Source organism: Labrus bergylta, chromosome 5 (assembly GCF_963930695.1).
Source record: "Labrus bergylta chromosome 5, fLabBer1.1, whole genome shotgun sequence".
Classification (NCBI taxonomy): Eukaryota; Metazoa; Chordata; class Actinopteri; order Labriformes; family Labridae; genus Labrus; species Labrus bergylta.
Window position 1 is genome coordinate 16,603,879 of NC_089199.1, and position 20,240 is coordinate 16,624,118.

At 42.6% G+C, this 20,240-nt stretch overlaps 1 protein-coding gene across 3 annotated transcripts in view; it reads right to left on the reverse strand.

The window, feature by feature from the left end:
- Positions 1 to 14,723, reverse strand: part of sulf2a (sulfatase 2a) — a 34,980-nt gene extending 20,257 nt beyond the window's left edge. For 2 of the 3 annotated variants that reach the window (XM_020633880.3, XM_020633878.3), the window contains exons 1-2: positions 14,269 to 14,723; positions 6,997 to 7,065 (exon numbers count right to left, since the gene is read on the reverse strand). The gene's annotated coding sequence lies outside the window, so the exon portion shown is untranslated. The remainder of the gene's footprint in view (positions 1 to 6,996; positions 7,066 to 14,268) is intronic. The other variant, XM_020633879.3, reaches the window with a different exon arrangement.
- Between the last annotated feature and the right edge of the window lie 5,517 nt (positions 14,724 to 20,240).

Consider the following 20,240-nt stretch of genomic DNA (forward strand, 5'->3'; position numbering starts at 1 on the left):
GCCGGATGAATAGTTTGGTGGAAAAATGAAGGGGCGAGGAAGAGAGAAAGACAGGAAGAAAAAGAGAGAGAGACTGCAGGGTGGTGTCAGTTCAGACAAAAGGCCCAGTCATGAAGTGTGTTTGCTGAATAACAAAGACTTCTGACAGACTATTTGCATCTGTTCTTTTGACTTTTAATGTACACCACAAATAAACCGGCAAACATACATGCAGGCATAGTGACAGACAGACTCACAAACACCCCCACACTCTGCGTTTCAGACTTCAAACCTCTCACCAACAAGAAGCCATAAAAGAAGAAAACAACGGTAAAGCTAATTATCCCTGAATCTGGAAGAAATCAATGGCAACGTCTTTTTCTATTGTTCTCAAACTGTTTTGTCCCAGCTGCACCAGGACATCACACAGTCTGCCTTTTTGTCTCCTCCAGGTCTAACAAACTAACTCAGTGAAGATATTCCTCATAACGAGCTTGCATTTCAGCGACACAACAAATAACAACATCAAACGAGCTGCAGAAGAATGATTTTGTAACTAAAGTCAGTCTTCATGTCTTAAGAAGCAGGTTTCCCTTTTATCCACTTCCATCTACTCTGCTCTTGCTCTCTGTTTCCAGCAGCAACCGTATGGCATGTCGGGCTAGCGTGGTGGTCTGCAGGTTTTTTGGGGCGCTTCAGTCAGGGTCCACAGTAGGGTCAAGGCATTTCCCCCTCCTCCTCTGCAGCCTTTGGTGCGCTCCAAGAGAGCCCAAAGAGAACAGAGGTGTTAGAGAAAACACAAACAGAGCCCCGATTGTCCCTGACTTGGGTTCAACCCCCACAGCTCCACCTCCAGGGGTTTAAAACTGAGAGAATGAGCAACTGTCAATGGTGTTTTGTAAATACGTAGCTGTTTTCACTACAGATGGGTTTCTTCAGATGGCAGAGGGAAATGAGCCTGCTTTGCAGTCTACCGGTGTCCTTGCCTTTCCTGTCTTATTGAGGTTTGAATAAGAAAGCCATTTGTGGTGCGTCAGAAAGAGCCACACAATTGCCAGCTCCTTTGAGACAGGGGTTGACAGCTGAAACAAGTGAGCAAGCTGGTGGACAGGGCAGCCCGCTGAGTGATGGCTGTTTCTTATTGGCACTTATTGACCAGGGGCAAAGCCCCCCTACAGTGTGGCACATCTCAGCTAAATGGATTACAGACAAATCAGTCGGGGCCAATTGTTCCACCAACCTAACCACCTCACTGAGACCTCAGTGCAGCCAACTGACTTCGGCATGACATTACTGCAGCACAAAGGAGAAATCAAAAGTCACTCAAAATATGATCTCCTAAAAACTGCCTTTCATAGAAGAATCTTGATGAGAGGAACATTACATGGATGGACATGGATATTTATGTGCTCGGGATAAGGCAATTACACACACTTAGCAAGCTGTCTGTCTCTGGTGTATAAGCTGCACTCATGTTAGTGAAATTCGATCTTCTTCCAGAGGGCTCATAGGTTTTAAACATTCATTTGCTGTGTTTTAATTACATGCCATTTCTCTCATCATCAAATTAGCACCTGCAATAGGGACTGCCTCTAATGGCCTGACTTACTGATGATTTTAGACAAAATTGGTTTCAACTTTCAGTCAACAACTGTTGTTTGGCCGCTGAATAAATCAATATGCTTTCTGGAAGTTACAGTTCAGCTGCTGTAGAAAGATCCCTTCTGTGGAGTGGAGTTCTTTCACTCAGCTGATAAACAACGGTTCTTGAATACTGAAAGAGGCTCTTCATAGCCTTCATGCTACACCCAGAGGCTGACGACTGTGGGTGCAGAGTGAGGACCATCATCCCTGATGTTAAGCACACCCTTGGGGGCTGGAGAGGCAACAGCTAGGTCTTTACTTCTTCACTCCTTCCATTCTTTGTCCTTCCATCCCGCCCCCTCCTCCCCCCAACCACCACCACCTCTCCACCTTTCTGGCTTCATCCTGGCCTTATTGTTGGCGGATTACTAGGGGTTTAGAGACGCACACACTGATCCCTCCCTCCCCTATCAAAACCACACAGGGGGTTAAGACTGGAGCACAGAGGGCAGACCTCCACACAATGACATGAATTACAGCGCCTTCTATGTATGTCCACTTAAATTCCCCCCATTTTCTCTGCTCAGAAATGACCACAGAGCACTAATCAGAGCCTGTGGTTCCCAGCAGGAATCTTTGTTTTTTTTGTTCAAAAACCAGGAGTGTATAACTTTTTGAATTTCTAAAAACATTTACAAAGTTTGGAGACTTTAAACACAAACATGCGGGATGGACCTTATATCATCTGCTGATGCTAAAAAGAAATAAACAAACAAGCCTCAGGTGAAACCACAAGTGTAAGTGCAATGTGTGCGTGTAACTGATGCAGTCAACACACACAACCCACATCATCAGTTCTTATAGTGAGAGAGCTCAGGCTGTCTCCTCTTCTACATTTCAGTATCCATCTCTCTCTCCGCTCGTCCTCGGGACAGCTGCCCAGACGGCCCATCTGTCTGCGTTGACCTGTGTTTGGGACCATGGGGGGAGCCTAAGTGGCACACGAAGGGGGTCTCTGGCATGCTGCCCGCCCGGTAATGACAGTTAAGCATGCCAGCAGCTTGCCTAACAGCCCCCGATCTCTCCCTGTGGTGATACAGTATTGATATTGTATCAGGTTGCAAAGGGCTTGGCAGCCTTTTAATGAGAGCTCAGATTGATCAGGCGTAGTGGCTCTCCCTTTACTGTGGCCAATGCTCATTGGCTGTCCCTGCAGACATGACCTCCCTTTGATCTGTATCACTGACTGAGGAGGGACACAAACACAGTTGTGCCCACAGTACATGGTCAGACATGAGAACACACAAATATGATTGCATATACAAAGTACACTTCAGATAGTTGTGACTAAATTGTGACTCACATTAAAGCTTCATGAAAGTCTACTCTATGGTGTTGAACTCTGTGTGCAACAACTGGGCAGTTAAGAAATTACCACTGTATGAATTATTGAAACAATAGAATTGCTGTAATCTTACTAATTATTTCCCAAAAGAGAATTTTAATTTGAATATTTAAAGCATTTTCTCCGCCGACAACTGCTGAAATATAAAACACTATTAAAAAAAACTAAAGTTGAGAAAATAAACATTTGTAGAAAAATCAAAACAATATTTAAACAATTTTTGACGCTTGCACACACCTATGCATACTTAGCTGACACACTAAGACAGACAAACAAAAAGATGAGGACATTTTTTTCCCTTTATGTTGGTTATCAGAGGTAGTACTTTGTGCTAAGTGTAAGCCGGGCTTTATAAAGCCTACAAAGTGAGATTTACACAAGTAAATAGAAATAAAAAGTATTTCTTGCCCCAACTACCTGTCACCTGTGCAGGTGTGTGTGATAAAGACTTTACATTATTCATGTCAGAATATTTGTAGGCCTATTTTCTTAATGGGAAAGAACATGTTATTTTAAATGACACACAGGCTCTATTTTATTCTATACATTTTACTGTGGATACAAATATCAATTTGAATGGGTTCATATCAAGGCATACCAAATCAAATTGCACTGAATCATTCTGTATCTTAATGAATGGTTCCTGTATTGGATCAAAGCTCTAGAGAATCGAATCAGATCTTTGTCTAGTAAGAGAATTCACACTCTTCCCTATCAGCCCTCGATAAGGCTCCTGTCAGACAGGCAGCCAGCTGTCAGCCCTCCTGTGGCTGCGATCATGACCCTCACCAGTCTGTGGACCCCTCCCTGGGATCTACAGCATGGATATAACAGGATAGAGGTAGACATTAAACCCCACTAGATTCTTGTGAGGACATTATGATTACTTTTTTGTGACCTTTACAACTATAGCAGCTGGGAGGTCATTCCCTTACTGTGCTGCTGATCAGTCATACTGAAATGTGATGTGAATTACTCAAGTGCTGAATGTAGAGGATGTGTACGGTTGGAAAAAGGGACATGTTGTGAATGGATATTTTAACAATATGTTTCCACTTGCTAACTCACCCTGTTCATCTTATTCCTTCTCAGATTTCTCCCTCTCTCTTCGGTTAAACATGAATTAGCAGCATCCTCGATCAAGTTCATCACCCTTGTGTTGTAATTAGTTCTGTGTCAGAGCCCAGATCATCGCCCCATTTCACTTAAAGAGTAATTACTGCACTATCAGCCATTTCTCTGACCTCATTCCACCCCCACACACCTTCAAACCTTCGTATCAGCTCAGATGGGACATAAAGCGGACAGGACATATACCAAGCTTTTCAACCAGGGGAGGATAAATAGGCGCCAATAACCTTTTTACCGTAGATCACAAGGACCAAAAAGGTCAATCAGATTCATGAGAAAAGCGTTGTGGAAGAATGTCTGCGCTTAATGAGCATTGTGTAGCACCAAGAACCCTATTGCACTCTCCAAACAGTAAAGTAGGAACCCATTAAAAATAAATAGGGAGTGCAGCCCATTTAGGACACTCATAAATTTACTAGTAAATTCATGGTGTAAGGAGACAAGAAGGGGACAGGGTACACTGCATCTGTCTCTGGATAGAGAGACTGTTTTTACTACAGAAGAGATTCAATTAATCATCCCCACATCGCAGTTAAGGGAGGGTAAAACAATCTCATCAAAAGATGTGCACCAGATGTCCTGCTTTTTTACAGGGTGAACACTGATGACATACTTGGTGTCTTTCTGCACTTGGTAAGCTCCTTGTTAAACACAGCTGAGATTAAAAGCTATTAAAGCAATTATCTTAACGGCAGGAGAGCCGAGGATCAGAAGAGGAGAAAAGAGTCTTTTGTGGAATTCAGATGAAACCTCCTTTCAGCACCGTCGCCCCATATAGCTTAAGTTAGCTGAGTGGTTACGCAAGTGGGCAGAAGAGATTTTTTTCAAGTGTCGATGCACTCACACATTCACACATAACACACCCTGTCTTCACAGCCAGCCACTTTCTTACACAGAGAAAAAACGACTTCCCTGCCCGCCGATGTGAGCTGACACACAGCAAAAGAATGAGCTGCTTCTGTGTTGTTACTATAAAGTTTGGCTCGAGTGCAGAGTGGCCTCTCTGTGTGTGGCGCCGCAGGTTGGCACACTCACATGGGGCTTTATTGGGGTGCAGTCCTGAGCATCAGGCAGCATGCCCGATGTTGACAAAGCCTGGTATCGCCTGCTGTCAGCCCATTCTGTGTGCACCCGGCGGAAAGAATCAATTAGGCCGAGCTCACAACAGAGCACTTTAATATTTGACTTTTAATCATTGGGCTGAAGGAAGGCTGGGGCATGGAAGCAAGCTGGCAGTCCCTTCTTGCTGATGTGGAAAATGAGGGTCAGGAAAACACTCAGAGAGTCCCACAATGTGCACTGCATATCCTAGGGAGGATTTGAGGAAGCAGACTGAGGAGAAATTGCCACAAACAACAGGCTAATCCTACAGTGTTAAGAGAAAAATATCCGTTTGTCTCTCATAAGATATCAAAGGCACCTTACGCAACCAGCTGCAAAGACAGCAGGGGAAATATCACGTAACTCTGTTCATAAACAAGCCGAGCTGGATGGAAGGGACAGTGGTTTAAGAGAAATAAGTTGATGAGGTCTTCACCCTGCATATGAACTCCAACTTTGAAGAGTTTTTCTTGAGAGCTTTATGTTTTTATCCAGCTCTGCTGAAGAAAGAAGAGGACCAAAGAGAGAGGTGAATGCTGCCCTCACGCTGGGGTTTTGAAGTGGAGATCAGTCCTCAAACAGAATAGCTTACCAAAGGCACACCATTCACCTGCCTGCTGTTGGTGGTTTCACAGATACAAGAAGAATATCAAAGTTGAAAAGTCATGTAGCCAGGCATGTTTTTTACCTAACTTCCATGTCTACATTACGAGCCATTTGTAGGGAGTTGTTTGTTAATCTGAAAGGAGAGCTGATTTCAGTCACGTACTGATGTTTTTGCAAGTGATAATGAGTCAGCTGTGCACAGCTGTATACATAATGTGGCCACATGTGCTGAGGGCTGCTTCCTCTGCTGCTCGCCAACTGTTCACACAGGATGACTGTGATCACAGCAGCAGCACAAGGATGTTACCGGTGACAGCAGTTACACTAGCGATGATGTGTCTAACTCATGCAGATGTATTGACTTTGTAAACAGGATTTGCACAAAAAACATTTTGATGATTATTTTTTTTAAGTCAGTGCCTCAAACAGGCTGGTTTACAGCTGAAAGCCACAGGGGGTAAAGGCGATTTCTCAGTAACTGATTTGATCATTCAGATCAGTGTAGCTAGCTAATGAGGTCTCAGGACTCTTTCCCCTCAGCTTCACCTCAGCTATCCTCATCTCTCAATTCACTCTCGTTTTTCTTCTCTTCATTATAACCTAGTTGGACTGACAGTCACAAAGGGTGCGTACTGTGGCCACAACACAACTGCAACAATCCCATATTTCTTTGATCATCAAACCATCTCAGTGGGGCCAACAATAACCCTCCTCCTTCCTTATTCCTATTGGTGCCGGATGAAATGCTGATGACTGGCAGGCAGATCAAATGAGATGATGTGATTTTGATACTGACTGAATCTGTGTGATGCATGAGTTGCCTCTGGAGGTTATGAATCTACCCACTCCAGTAAACTGAGTGTTGACAATTTGTTTCCTCAAAGGTCTGCAGAATCCATGGCAACAGTAACACAAATAATCAGCATCTGACTGTGTCTGTGGTGGAGGAGTGATAGGTGAAAGATATATAGGCAACTCCGAGATGACAAACAAACACAGCCTTGCTCTTAAGCAAAACACTTGTGTAAAAAAAAAAGAAGCTAAATAAAAGTCAGACACCTACAGAAAAAATAGCCACAAAACATACGCTGCAACCACACACACAGTTTAACTTTCTTTATTTGTGTGTGAGGGAGAGAAGAGATAGCAGGAGATTTTATTTGCACTGTGTAAGAGGTGAGCAGCCTTACCTTCCTCTCTAAACAAGCTGTCTCTGATGTTCTCCTCTCCCACAGGGATCAGCCTCTCACTGTCAAGTTCTGTGGGTAAACACAAAGTCCACAGTGGATGAATCCTTGGAACATACATGCAACTTTTACTTTTGATCTCAAAAGACTACCTTGTATCATCTAGCTTGTTTTTTAAAAAACGTCCTTTTTGAGACGTGTTCACATTATGGGTCATCCTTGCTTGTTGCTCCTCTCACAGGCTCTATCCTCTCTAACATCATAAGCCAAGAACAGACGCCAGGTCACATCACGACTACTCCCTCACATACACACATTCCCTAAGGATGGTGACACATCCACTTCTAAAGAAAACATTGCAAAAAACTGTAGGATTAGGAGATAAACAACCTTATTGGTTAATTCGCTCCTCATGAAATCACACAAGATAAAATCCTGCAGTGATGCCTGGGGAGCAGGCAATGGTTCAGGAGGTGCTTTAGTTACCTGTACTGGATGTACTACTGTGAAAATGGTCTAATTTCCAACATAATTACTTCCAACCCTTCAGGCCTTTTTGAGTGATTGCGATGATAATTAGTTTCTGTTTGTAATGCTTTATACGCATTGTTCAAGAACAATTAGGGAAGGGGAGTATATCGTTTCCCTACTAAAACTAGCAGCTGAGGTACAGAAACAATACTGTTTTTTAAATGAGCTCTTTTCTAAATTTTCCCCCAACATCTTCAGCAGCCTGTAGTTATGATTTCACAAGCAAGGCCTCGTTCGACATGTTGAAAGGAGTCAAGCTGTCTGATCTATTGTTCTGATTGGTCAAGTGTCAGTGTCCAGCACGCTGAGCTGAGCATTACTGACATCTCCATAACCACATAACCGTTAAATCTTTGTCCTGATCTCTCCCAACTGATGGAGCCGCTAATATCTAATTTGAGACTTTGGTGAAATGCTTTGCACCAAACAATGTGGTGATGAATAAACACAAACACATGCACGGAATTATGGGCAGCAAGGCTAAGAATAAACTGGAGATCCTTATAAGCCCATGTGTCTCCCCGCCAAGGCACGTCTCTGACCCCAGCTGCTCTCCACTCATGGGCATCAAAGAGAGCGGGAGCTGTACACCTGTGTCTGTCTGTCTGTTTGTCTCTTAGTCCATCTGGAGCGGTACAAATCTGTTTGATAACTCTGTCAAAGCTGCTCTGCATTGTGAAGCATATTCCTGGATAGCCTAACACAAAACTGACAAAGATATTTGAAGCCAAGGACACGAGGAGGAGGAATTTCAGCTGTGAGACATCAATACTAAACAGAATATATATCATTTCATTTGACAGGTTTTTCTTTAGCCAAAGATGACATACACATATACTTGCAGCATTCAACAAACACCACAGGCTGCGAATGGCAAAAGTGATATACGCAGAGAGGGGGAGGAAGAGGGAGGAGATCGGAACAGGCTGTGGGTGACAAGGCAGTGAGACAAGCACGGCAACTTAGAGAAAATGCGACACCTGGCCTTGTCCTTGATGTGAATACGAGGATGATGCATCAAAAACTGACAGGGCAGAAAGATGGCTATTACCCAGGAGAAGATGAAGAGGAAGAAGAGGAGAAAGTGACTATTTTTAGAAGTGGTGTAAAAAATATGCAAGGGGTTCATTTAATATTCTTTTCCATAAAGCTCTCCTGTGTTAATGAATCATGTTTTATTAGTTACAATGGTCTCTTGTTCTCAGTCACATTAAAACTGTGACATTTCAAAGCATGCAAGCAGCAAGATCAAATGATCCTTTAACAAATAAAAACAGTCAGGACACTCCCTCCTGCTCTGACTAAGATGAGCAGGAATGAGCTGTCTGTCTGTTGATCTAGATGAAGTGTGATCGAGAGGGTAAATGAGCAGGAGTCTGAGGAGGTGTGATTTATTTATTTATTTATTTTGACTTGCTAAACCCTCCTTGAGAGGCTTGAGGCTGATTGATTTCAGTGGGTTGGAACCTGGCTCTGGCCCTATTGATCCCCTATCCCCAGGCCTGTCTCTTCCCCCAATTAAGAGTTCAACAAAGCTGCCACTATGGACCACTACTAATGAATACTCCCTTCCCTCCAACATCTCAATGTTGCATTCACTGCTCTGCCTGTCTCCAGTGCTTTCGCACCTCATTTCTCACTTTCGTCTGCTACTCCTCCAATCGAACCGTGCATGCTCAATCACATCTGAACAATAATGGTTGAATCAGTCTGGATTTGTGATAAGGTAGCTTTTTGGGGGGGCTGGGGGATCAAGGTTAGTGAAGGAATCTCGCAGTTCATTAAACATCAGCATGGGGTAGACAGTCCAAATCTCTATACACCACTGAGAATCACTTGCCTCACCAGCAGCCAGATTTTAAGGATTAGAACTAATTGAGCTTCTCTGGCTGTAGAAACTTAGAATGTGTCTGGGTGTCAGGCATGGAAGATCAAAAGATTCATTAGATTAGAATTAGATCAAACACAGTGAAAAGTTGTGAGGACAGATGGAGGAGGAGTGTGTGAGAGTGGTCGGCATGAGAGGGATCCAGAGTTAACAGTTAAAACAGCTCTCTGACTCAATATTCAGTTAATTGCCAGGTACATACACAGATACAAGTAATCTGCCTGTCTCTCAGTCTATCTACAGAGCTGTTGGCACATCCGTCTCTTGATCTGCCCTCCTTGACTGTGCAGTGGGAAAAAAGCAGTTCAGTAACAGGTCAGTGTTGCACCATTTCTTAAACCTGTAATCCCACTGCTTTGGTGGAGTATAAAAAAAAAAAATTCAATTTCAGATGTCTGTAATTCCATAAACCTTATTAGGCTCCACAAAGGCTGCTACACCCTGAGGGAGAAGCAAGAGGGAGGTGGGTAACTGAAGCTGTAACATGGCTGAAGGAACAGAGAAGGGCTAAAAATCACAGAAACAAAGATCAACGTAGCATTAAGGGTTCTGGCTGCATTTTTCATCGTTTATCATCCTACGATCATGTACTATCATGTGGGAAGATACATTATTTCATGATGTGTTGAATTGTGTTATAGTTCTGTTTATCCTGGGGAGAAGGTTTTGTTTTATTTTTCAATTTAAAAACAGATTTCCAAAATATAAAATGATGTGTTTTATATGGTTGGGGTTGAGTGTCAAGTCATCACCACTGCATCCTGTATTCATTTAATCACAACATCAATGGGCCACTTAGACTGCTGTTATGTGAGTGCTCGCATTGATTGTTTGCCTAAATCCAGGAGAGTAGAGTGTGTCTGTTTGTTTTCATGTACTAATGGACACCATCCGAGCACACACCTCAGTGAGAGCACAACCAAAGGCGTTAGTGTAGAAGGTGTGGTCAGAAAAGAAAGAAACATAGATGAGATGCAGGACGTAAGAAGCGGACTGATCAGTAAAAACGCTTTAGAATCAGGTGGTTGTTAATGGGCAAAATTAATTACGGTGTTAATTACATCCAGGGTGAAGAGAGTTTGCTTATCAGACAGAAAAGTGTTTGAGAAAGCTGGCTTTGAACTGAGTCAGATTTTGGCTATGATCCAAAATCTCCCAATCACTGCTCTTAGCAACCGCAGTTAATTTGGTCATAAATAATTCATGGCCGTAACAAAACTGTAGCATAAGGCCGCTGATAACCCCAGGATCTGAATGCTGATTTGAGGAGGAGATTGGAGGAAGGATTTAGTACAAATTTGGGAGATATAGTATCTCAGCCGCTGGATATTGCAAGTGAGAAGGGGCCTCTATTGCCGCTGTCTCTCCTGAGACAGATAGGGCAGTGAAGCCTGTACTCTGTGGCCAGTAGGATATAATTACATTTCTCCGTAGGGCACCTCCACTGCACAAGCTCAGCAGCATAGAGGGATCAGATTGAAATCGTATTGCACTTGCACATAACAGTTGTTCAAACGTGAACACTAGGAATCAGACGTTTTACACCATGTGCATACTGAGCTGATAAGGCACAAGAAACAAACACAGCGACATGAAATATAAAAACATATACATCATCACGTGCACTCATAAACTCAATGCAATGTGCTTCTCCTGATGTGCTCCTCTCAGCCGCAGACTGCTGCTGTTGAGAAAGGAGTGTTTGAGCATCATCGTCAAAGCGCCTCCGTGCCTCTCCATCATTAGAGCCGAGACGAGCAGCAGCGCAGAGTTTTTACACACTGATCTCCCGATGCTGGTTCGTCTCAGGACCTGTTAACAGCAGCTCATACATAGAGATGAACCGGGACTCAGAGAGGAAACACGAGAGTGCTTCTTACTGCCAGGATACTTTTAATGAATTCCAAAGCAGCCTTGTGTGTGGGTGAAATGTAATGTAACATACGTTATGTTTCAGAGTTTTGAGGTAAACTTAAGCAAAATAAAAAGCTAGTTACTGTGTCCATAAACTTAGAGGAAATATATTTCTATATACCTGGTGTCGGAATATATCCAGTCAAGCAGCAAGATTCAATAATTAATTGAGCACTGGTTAGTTGGATATAGTTGGGATATATAGCTGGGAGCGGCTGCGGCCCCCCGCGAACCCTGACGAGGAAAAGTAGTAAAGATAATGGATGGGTTGATGTATTGATAGTCTTATATATCATCACATTTTTTATTGCAGCTTCTCATCTTAAAGGGCACTTACCAGTAGTGTTTAAGTCATGTACACCCTGAATCACTCATCCTTTTTTTGTGTTTTGGGACTTTTAGTAGCGGTGTGTGAGGTACAAAGGATTCCTTATCTACAGTAGACAAAGATTCATTAACGTGTATGTGTTGATAAAGCCTGATTCAATTTGATTTTATCTGTTTTTCTGTGTGCCATTTCCCCCACTACTCAGCGTTTAAGGCTGTTTCTCTTCTGACATTTGAGTTATAATTTATTCCATCAATTAGGCTATTGGGCAAATTAAACTAAATGAGCAAAGCAGATAGATAGAAACATGGTGTTATAATTAATGGTAGACAGCAGCAGGAGGATGCTGTACCCCTGGGATGAACCAATAAAGCTAATTGGGGACATTAGCTTAAGGCCATTGTTTTGTAACCTTGCTGTGTCTAACCACAAAAGGTTAAGGAGCGAGTAAAATGAGCAGACACTGGTGCTGCCCAGGCCGCCCGCAGGCCCACAGAGACAGTCAAGCAGTGTCACCTTGGCTGCTGTCACTGATTTCTGCCACCTGTCACCATCCCGCCCCTGTGGCCAGAGACGTGGCTGTGTGGACAATGGGGTTGTCAATGGCGCTGCCTCTTTAGTGAGGATGGGGGAATATGTCCTCTGCTTTCATCAACAGCTTGAGTCAAGAGTCTCAGTGCAGCATTAGCATACAATACATATTCATGCCGTAGTCTCCCTTCAACTGCTTCGCCAGCCCTCCTGCACATTTTCCACTCATTTTTACAAACGGCATGTCAAGCGCCCCATTTTCGCCGGGAGTCCCGCATGGCCTCTTATGTATTCACTGCACAGTCGCAGCAAACAACATCAACAGGTCTCAAGGTCGTCACTCCCACTGATTGTGTGCATGTCTTTGTCTGTTTCTGTTGTTCATGCGACTTAGAAAGAGTTGTGTGAGCTCATCAGAAATAGGAGAAAGACTTGAGAAGAATGAAATGGTTAAGGGGGCATATATGTGTGGACGTGTGTCTGTGTGTGTTGTATAAGCATGAGGACAAATGTGTGAAGTGTGAGTGGACTTATTGTATGTTTGGTACATGTCATGCATATGAGTGTTACTTATACACAACCTATTTGGGAGTGCAAACATGCATTCACAGCTGTACAGTTAAGTGTGTAAATATAAAACAAAAATCAATGTTGTGTTTACATGGGTATGTATGTGTGTGTGTGTGTGTGTGTGTGTGTGTGTGTGTGTGTGTGTGTGTGTGTGTGTGCAGAGTCTGTGGCATGTGGCTGCAGTCCTAACATGCCAGGGGACTGGCTGACAGGTAGACTTAGTAGGAGCATCCTCCTTCAGTCCACTGGCGTCTCAGCGAGAAAAGAGGCCAGTTGATGTGGGGGTTAGAGCTTCCATGGCAGAGTGCGATGCGATAAATAATAAATGCTTAAAAGAACAGATCTTTGAAGCTTCTTTACTTTCCCTCAACCCCTCCATCCTTCCATTCATCCGTCCACCCATATCGCTACAAACAGCACAGGGCGTTCAGCTGTCTCTGTCATAAATATTTCAGCCTCTAGGTCAGTGCCCCCCCCCCCCCCCCCCATCCCCTCTACTCTGCTGCGCTTAACTGCCACCACTTGGTGATGACACAGCCTTTTGACCCATAAAGCTATTGACAAAACAGTGATAGTGAGTACATTCACTGGGACCAGCCTCAGAGACTTAAGCCGTGCAGGCTTCTTCTATAGGAGCGGAAAGCATCTGCTGAAATGGCGACTCTTAAATGAATGCTGCATGGTTCATATCTCCTTGGGTTCAAAAAAGCTCCCGAAAAAGGTAATCAAAAAAAAAAAAAAAAAAAAACTAAGGCTGGTTCTACCTTTAATAAAATCTATGATTTCCCTGTTGTAGTTAGGATATTTTTTTTCTAATTTTAAACCCCAACACTCTATTCAGAAAGAGTCAAGATTACATCCGGCTGAGAAACACAAAGAGATTCTGAGACATCGTGTTTTTTTTATGATTTCAAACCACCATCAACCGTGAATCAGAAAAATAAAGAGAAACAATCAAAAATCGGTCTAAACACCAAGACGGACCAAAGAATTATGAAAGCTTAAGTGGCTTGTTTCACACAATAAAGTCACTTCACAAAGAAGACAATTGTATTGGAATCCTCCAACTTAATGATAGTATTCTGAGCAGCTTTGTATTACTTTACAGACTGACACTTAGAAAACAGCTAATTGAGAAGCACATGTTGAGAGTGTCCAGCTCCAATAACTCCCAACTTGTTCCTCCAGACAAAAACAGCAGCTCGTTTTCACATTGTTCTGATTCAAAGCTATACTCTGAAGAGTCCGGTGCACCCGAAGAACCAGAGGTTTTATCTTTCTTGCCCTGATGAGCAGCGCTGTTAGCGACTCCATGCATAAATCTCAGAGGCAAACAGAACAGATCAGAGCATTCAAGTGTAAACTAGGGCAAATCTCCAGCACTGTACCTTCTAGATTTGCTACTCAAGCAAGTCCTGTGGAGGAACAAGCGATCACACACTGAGGGATACGCATCCTTCTCTCTGTCATCTATAACACACACACACACATGCACAAACATATATTCACACACCTGTTTTGGGCAGTCCAGTACCATCCAGTCCGGTCCGGTCCGTTATGATACGGTCCCCCTGTGTTGGCTGAGTGAGGAGCTTGTCTCACCCCCCACGCAGCCAAGTGCAGACAGCTCACTGTTATAGATGCACTGACAAGTGAAAGGAGGGAGGCGTGGTTTCGCATGAGATAAATAAAAGAGGGAGGGTAAAAGGGAGGAGAGAGGCTCCTTCAATCTACAATTCAATTTTGTCCTCACTCTCTTTTTCAGCGGCGTTGCTCTCACTCACTACTCTTTTCTCTGAGCATATTCTTTATATCTTTTACCTTCCTCTCTCCTTTTCCATCTTCCTCCATAAATGTACAGTAACATCTCCTCACTGTTTCTTGAAGTTCTTGTGTTTCTTCTCCTGTGACGCTTCCTGTTTCTTCTCTTTCTCCTTGTCAAATGTAACTGTGCCTCCTCCTCTCTGTCTCTACAGGCTCACATTCATGTGGCAGTTGAATTTGTGTTTGTGTGTGAGGGAATGGGAGAGGGAGTGGGAGAGAGAGAGAGAGAGAGAGAGAGAGGGAGAGGGAGAGAGAGAGAGAGAGAGAGAGAGAGGGAGAGAGAGAGAGAGAGAGAGAGAGAGACAGCGCAGCTCTGGCCATCTGTTGGAGCTTGTGAGCTTCACCTATTCACAGTCTCATAAAGGCAGAGGCACACAGAGGAGTTAGAGAGAAAGAAATGGGAGGGAACGAGGGATCAATCTTAATGCCGCTCTGGTGGGGAAGGAAGGCATAGCCTGGCGCACACACACCATATCTATCAGGCTGGCACCTCTGGGGAGAGCTGGCATGGGCACGTCTGCTCAGTAGGTCCAGGCAGCACATGGGATTTGGCTTACAGTGCATGCAGATGGAGAATGTACATAATTCAATTTATATACAAACACATGCGGCATATAGATGAGTTAGTTCTTGCACACACACACACACACACACACACACGCACACACGCACACACACACACAAATGCAGTCTCACACAAATCCACAAAACCAATTTCCTCTTTGACAAAACAAACAGGATCTATCAAGATGGATAATCCTTCTAACTCAAAGAGACAAGAGGACCGGGGACCGGGGACGATTCTACAAACTCACACCAACGCACACACAAAGCCTGCCCTGAATCTTTCCATCACGGCAATGCTAAAGACAGCTTTCCCCTGCCCAGTTAAACCCAGGTATTTTTCATGAGTGCAAGTGTCGCTTCCTATCCCTGACCAGGAGGAAGAGGTGCAGCTGAGGGTGGCGGAGGGCAGAGGCATCCATCACTGTCTGCACCAGCCGTCCCATGATGGATGCGCCTGTTTATCCCTCTCTGCAGGTTATTTAGATGCAGTCACAGCCTGAGAGATTAGTGATGGAGAACCTCTGCACCTCCCAGCGTCTCCTCCCACCCCATCTAATCAATAACACTCTTATCTATTATCTGCATTTTGAGCTATTTCTCCATGGAAATATGAAGCAGGGGAAGAAAGAGAGATTAATTGTACACCCCGTCTCAGTGTTTTCAATTACAACGTCTGCAATGGATCATCTGTCTGTCTGTCAGCTTGGCACACTGTGGTATTTGTGTCACAATGAGATGAAACCATGCTGTTTTGAGAAAATAAAACTGTATTTTCTGGACACGACTATCCTTTCAAGATGGCAAACAAAACTGTTCAAAATGCGGGATAAGCAGGGCATTTGAGGATAAAGAGAATTATATTTGCTGCTTAAACGTCAGGTGCATTCAACACTCATCCTTGAAAAAACGTATTATCATTTAAGCTTATTGGAACAATGAGCCCTTTGTAAGAATAAATAAGCATGCTCGAACAATATTCATAATCATCTTAAAACAAAAAAATACAGCTGTATAATAGTTTATTCCTCCACTGTATGAATATCAGATGGCGTCTGAGACTCTGGGACTGCGCACATAAAGGAGACAACTAGCAGCTCTTACATGCTGGATTACAGACAAAGCCCCAGAGACAGCCATGTTTTTCCTGAGCAATGCCGACATGCCAACACAGCAGCCCAGTGACACCACTTTTGGCCATGGTTTATTCATGCTCCTTCTTTCTGTCTTTCTTACTCACTCACTCTCACACACACTCTGCTGTGTCATCCAACTGACCTCTAATTTGGCGTATAGATCAACAGATGTATCTCCCATCAGTCCAGTGTTTGTTTACATTTATATATCTCAACATTATGTAAACAACAGTTGGATAAACTACTGGGAAATCCCTACAAAGACACAGACAGACACGGTCAGACAAAGAACAACAAAACAAGATGCAAAGAATACATTATTTGCAGGTCTACAAAAGGAAGCTCCTGAACTTTAGAAACCACAGGAAGGGTTCAGACATGAGGGAACACTTAGTTTTGTTTCTTTTTGCTTCATTGTACAAAGAGCTGGCAAGGCCTTGTACGCCACCTTTGCACGATGGTGCTGAGACAGGAGCATGAATAAGAATGAATGATTTCTGTTCTGATAGCGCAGAAAGACAGCTGTATTGTATCCCATTGAGATCTTGTCCTTGACTGGGACTGCGATTTTACAAATGAATTTGTTCCTTTTCTGCACTGTGCGCCAGGCTGATAAAAATATCCCCTGTCAGCTGGCTGCATGATGAGGGGAGGACTCCAGTGCAAATGAGACAAACCCTCCTCACTATCTTTTCCCTTTGTCATCTCTCTCTATCTCCCAGATCACTCCTTCTATCTTTGTTTTGGCTTCACCTCAACACCACCATCACCATGCACACACATGAACACCCTACCCTCCATTCATCCCGTGATCCTCGGCTGAATCTGTTTATGTAAATGTGCAAGTGGCTTCTGTGCATTGGCACAGCTCTATACAGTCATAGCTACGTTATGGAGAGAAACCGTAGAGAAAATAAAAATAGCTGATGATGCTTCAGATGTGGGGAGTGGGGACTGAAGGACACAGGATTGAGAGAACTGATAATAAGATTATACTATACTATTTGATATATCATTATACAGATTATAATCTGTATAATGATATATCAAATAGTATAAAGGCTTCTGCTGGTAAATTAGTATAAGGCACTTATGAGCATGAGGCCTCAAAAAAGATACAGCTACTACGTCATACTTCTGCCTCGTAGAGTCTCAAACATTAAAGTGTTTCCAGTGGGTGTGTTTAAATACAAAGTCAGCTAACAAGCAACACACACAAACTTCAGAGGATTAAAGTCGTGTCCAGAGGACCGACTTCTTGGCCAATTATGAACACAAACAGAGGAATGAGTCTCAGTCTGCTGTAGGACTGGACTGGACTGGACTGGACTAGACTAGACTGGACTGGACTGGACTAGATTGGACTGGACTGGACTAGACTGGACAAGATTGGATTGGACTGGACTGGACTGGACTGGACTGGACCAGACTTGACTGGACTAGACTAGACTAGACTAGACTAGACTAGAATAGACTACACTAGATTAGACTAGACTAGACTAGACTAGACTGGACTGGACTGGACTGGACTAGACTGGACAAGATTGGACTGGACTAGACTGGACTGGACTGGACTAGACATGACCGGACCGGACTGCTCTCTCTTAAGTTTCTCAGATTCAAAAGGTTGTCAAAATTTCCAAGCAAGGAATTGCTGCACATCCCAACATTACATATAATGCACACATCATCCTGCCTCATGTATTCTCCTCTTATTTATTTCATCCCTCTTGTCACGACCGCATCAAGCGCTCCCATTGAAAGTATGAATAGTTAATAAGTCTGTTATGAGCGACCATTGCTTTCCAGCAGTGTGTCCCATATCCTGAGGTGCTGTTATAATTCTTTTATGATTGTCCCACTACTCTGAATGGTACAATTAAAAAGAATAGAAGCTTTAGCCAAGTTTCCTTCATCGCAGATTTCAAATTTAATTGCTAAGCTTTTGGTCATAGACATTTTTCACACTGATAAAGTCTGAATACATCTCTCTGACTGAAAGCTTTGCAATATAACAATGACAAAGCCTAGCCTCCTTAATTGCAACACAGACGGTAGATTTCCCTCCAGCGCCTTCATGAGACAGTTTGCAGTAATTGGAAGTTTTCCTAGTTCTTATACAGTCATTTTTGGAACTGACAAGGAAAATAAAAACAAAGACAGATTGACAGAGACAGGGACAAAGCCGAGTATTTTGTGTATTGAAACTGGGAAAATGTCAAACTGAAGTAAACTTATGCCATCATGCACACAAACATTGTCAGAATGATGATGTCGGAGCATTGTTGTCCCACAATGCAATGCACAACAGAAATAGAAGATCAGCTAGCAGCTGAAGAGATGTGAAAATATCCTTCTCCCAGCCAAGGTTCTGATAGAATAAGTGATGTTATAACATTGTTGATCCACTCTATTGAGATGTCCTATCACAAGCCAAGTATCTAAAAAATGAAGCTGTGATACTGAGAAACACAGCAGTAAAATAATATTAGTATTTACAATGTTATTGATCATTTTGGTTGAATTAATGTTTTTATCTTCAAATCTAATTTCTGAAGTGCAGTTTCATTGACAAACCTCTGCGTCATTTTGCATTGACACAGTAACAAAAGTAATAACAGAAAACCACATTTGATTTCGTGTGAACTCTGTCTGCCAACCAGTGTGCTGTCAACATTTACACATGCTGTATTAGCAGTTACTAATTAGAAATGGGACACCCCGCCAGTCTCATTAATAAGTCTGTGTTGGTTGATTTTCAGCCAGCAGGGGGTGGTGTACCCAGGATTGGAAACATGATGTTCCACTATGCAAAAGGCTGTCTACAAACCTTGATGTATCATTTTCAGTTGGGAAAGAAAACAGCCCTGACTAATTGTATTTTAAGTATTTCATTGTTGTCATTGTTCCGGTATCTCAGTTTTCAATCTGTATTTACTGAGCTAATGACTTTTGAATCCAGAGTTTAGCTTCATTACATTGGCTTCCTGTACGTTTTAGAATCGATTTTAAGATTTTACTCATTACTTTTAAAGCATGCACAGGGCTGGCTCAGAGCTATATAACAGAGCTACTGACACCATATGAGCCAGCCCGCAGTCTTAGAACCTCAGGTGGGGGCCTCCTGGTCGTTCCAAAGTCGAGACTTAAAACTAAAGGTGACAGGGCCTTTTCAGTCAGGGCCCCTCGACTTTGGAACGACCTCCCTGAGGAGAAAAGACACGCAGATTCCCTCAATTCTTTTAAATCCCTTCTTAAAACATACTTTTACAGACTTGCTTTTATGTGATGTCGTCTTCTTAATGTCTTTTCTTGCTGGTTTTACTATTTTTATCTTCTTTTACTTCTTACTGTCCTTTTATTTCTGCTCTTTATTTCTGCTCTTATCTTAACTACTCTTGTGTTTTAACTTGGTAATTTTTTTTATCTTACTTACTTTGTCTATTTATGTTTTATATGTATATATACTATTTATATATATTTATATATATTATAATAATAATAATATAATTGGTTTTTTTTATAATTTATTCACTTGTTTCTATTTCTTTTACTGCTCTTATCTTCTTATTGCTGTTATCTTTGTATTTGCTTTTAGCTCTTTTAGTTTCTTACATCTTTTAAAATCTTTGGTCCTTTTGGTCTCAGCTCGTGTTGTTGGGTTCTTGTGTTGCCTGGGTTCTTATGATGGTTCTTGTGATGGTCGGGTTATATATGTCTGTTGGGTATCTTGCAATATGGGTTCTTTTCTGTTGAATTGTATTTAATTATTTTTAGTATTTTGCATTTGTTATGTTCTTGCTGTTGTTTATGTTCTTCTGTGTTTGGTTTAGTTTGCTTTGTTCTTGTTTTTGCTGTTTGTCAAAGCACTGTAAACCTGTGTTTTTAAAGGTGCCAAATAAAAAAGTTGTTATTATTATTATTATTGAGAAGATAGGTGCCTTGGAAATGGCTTTGTTGT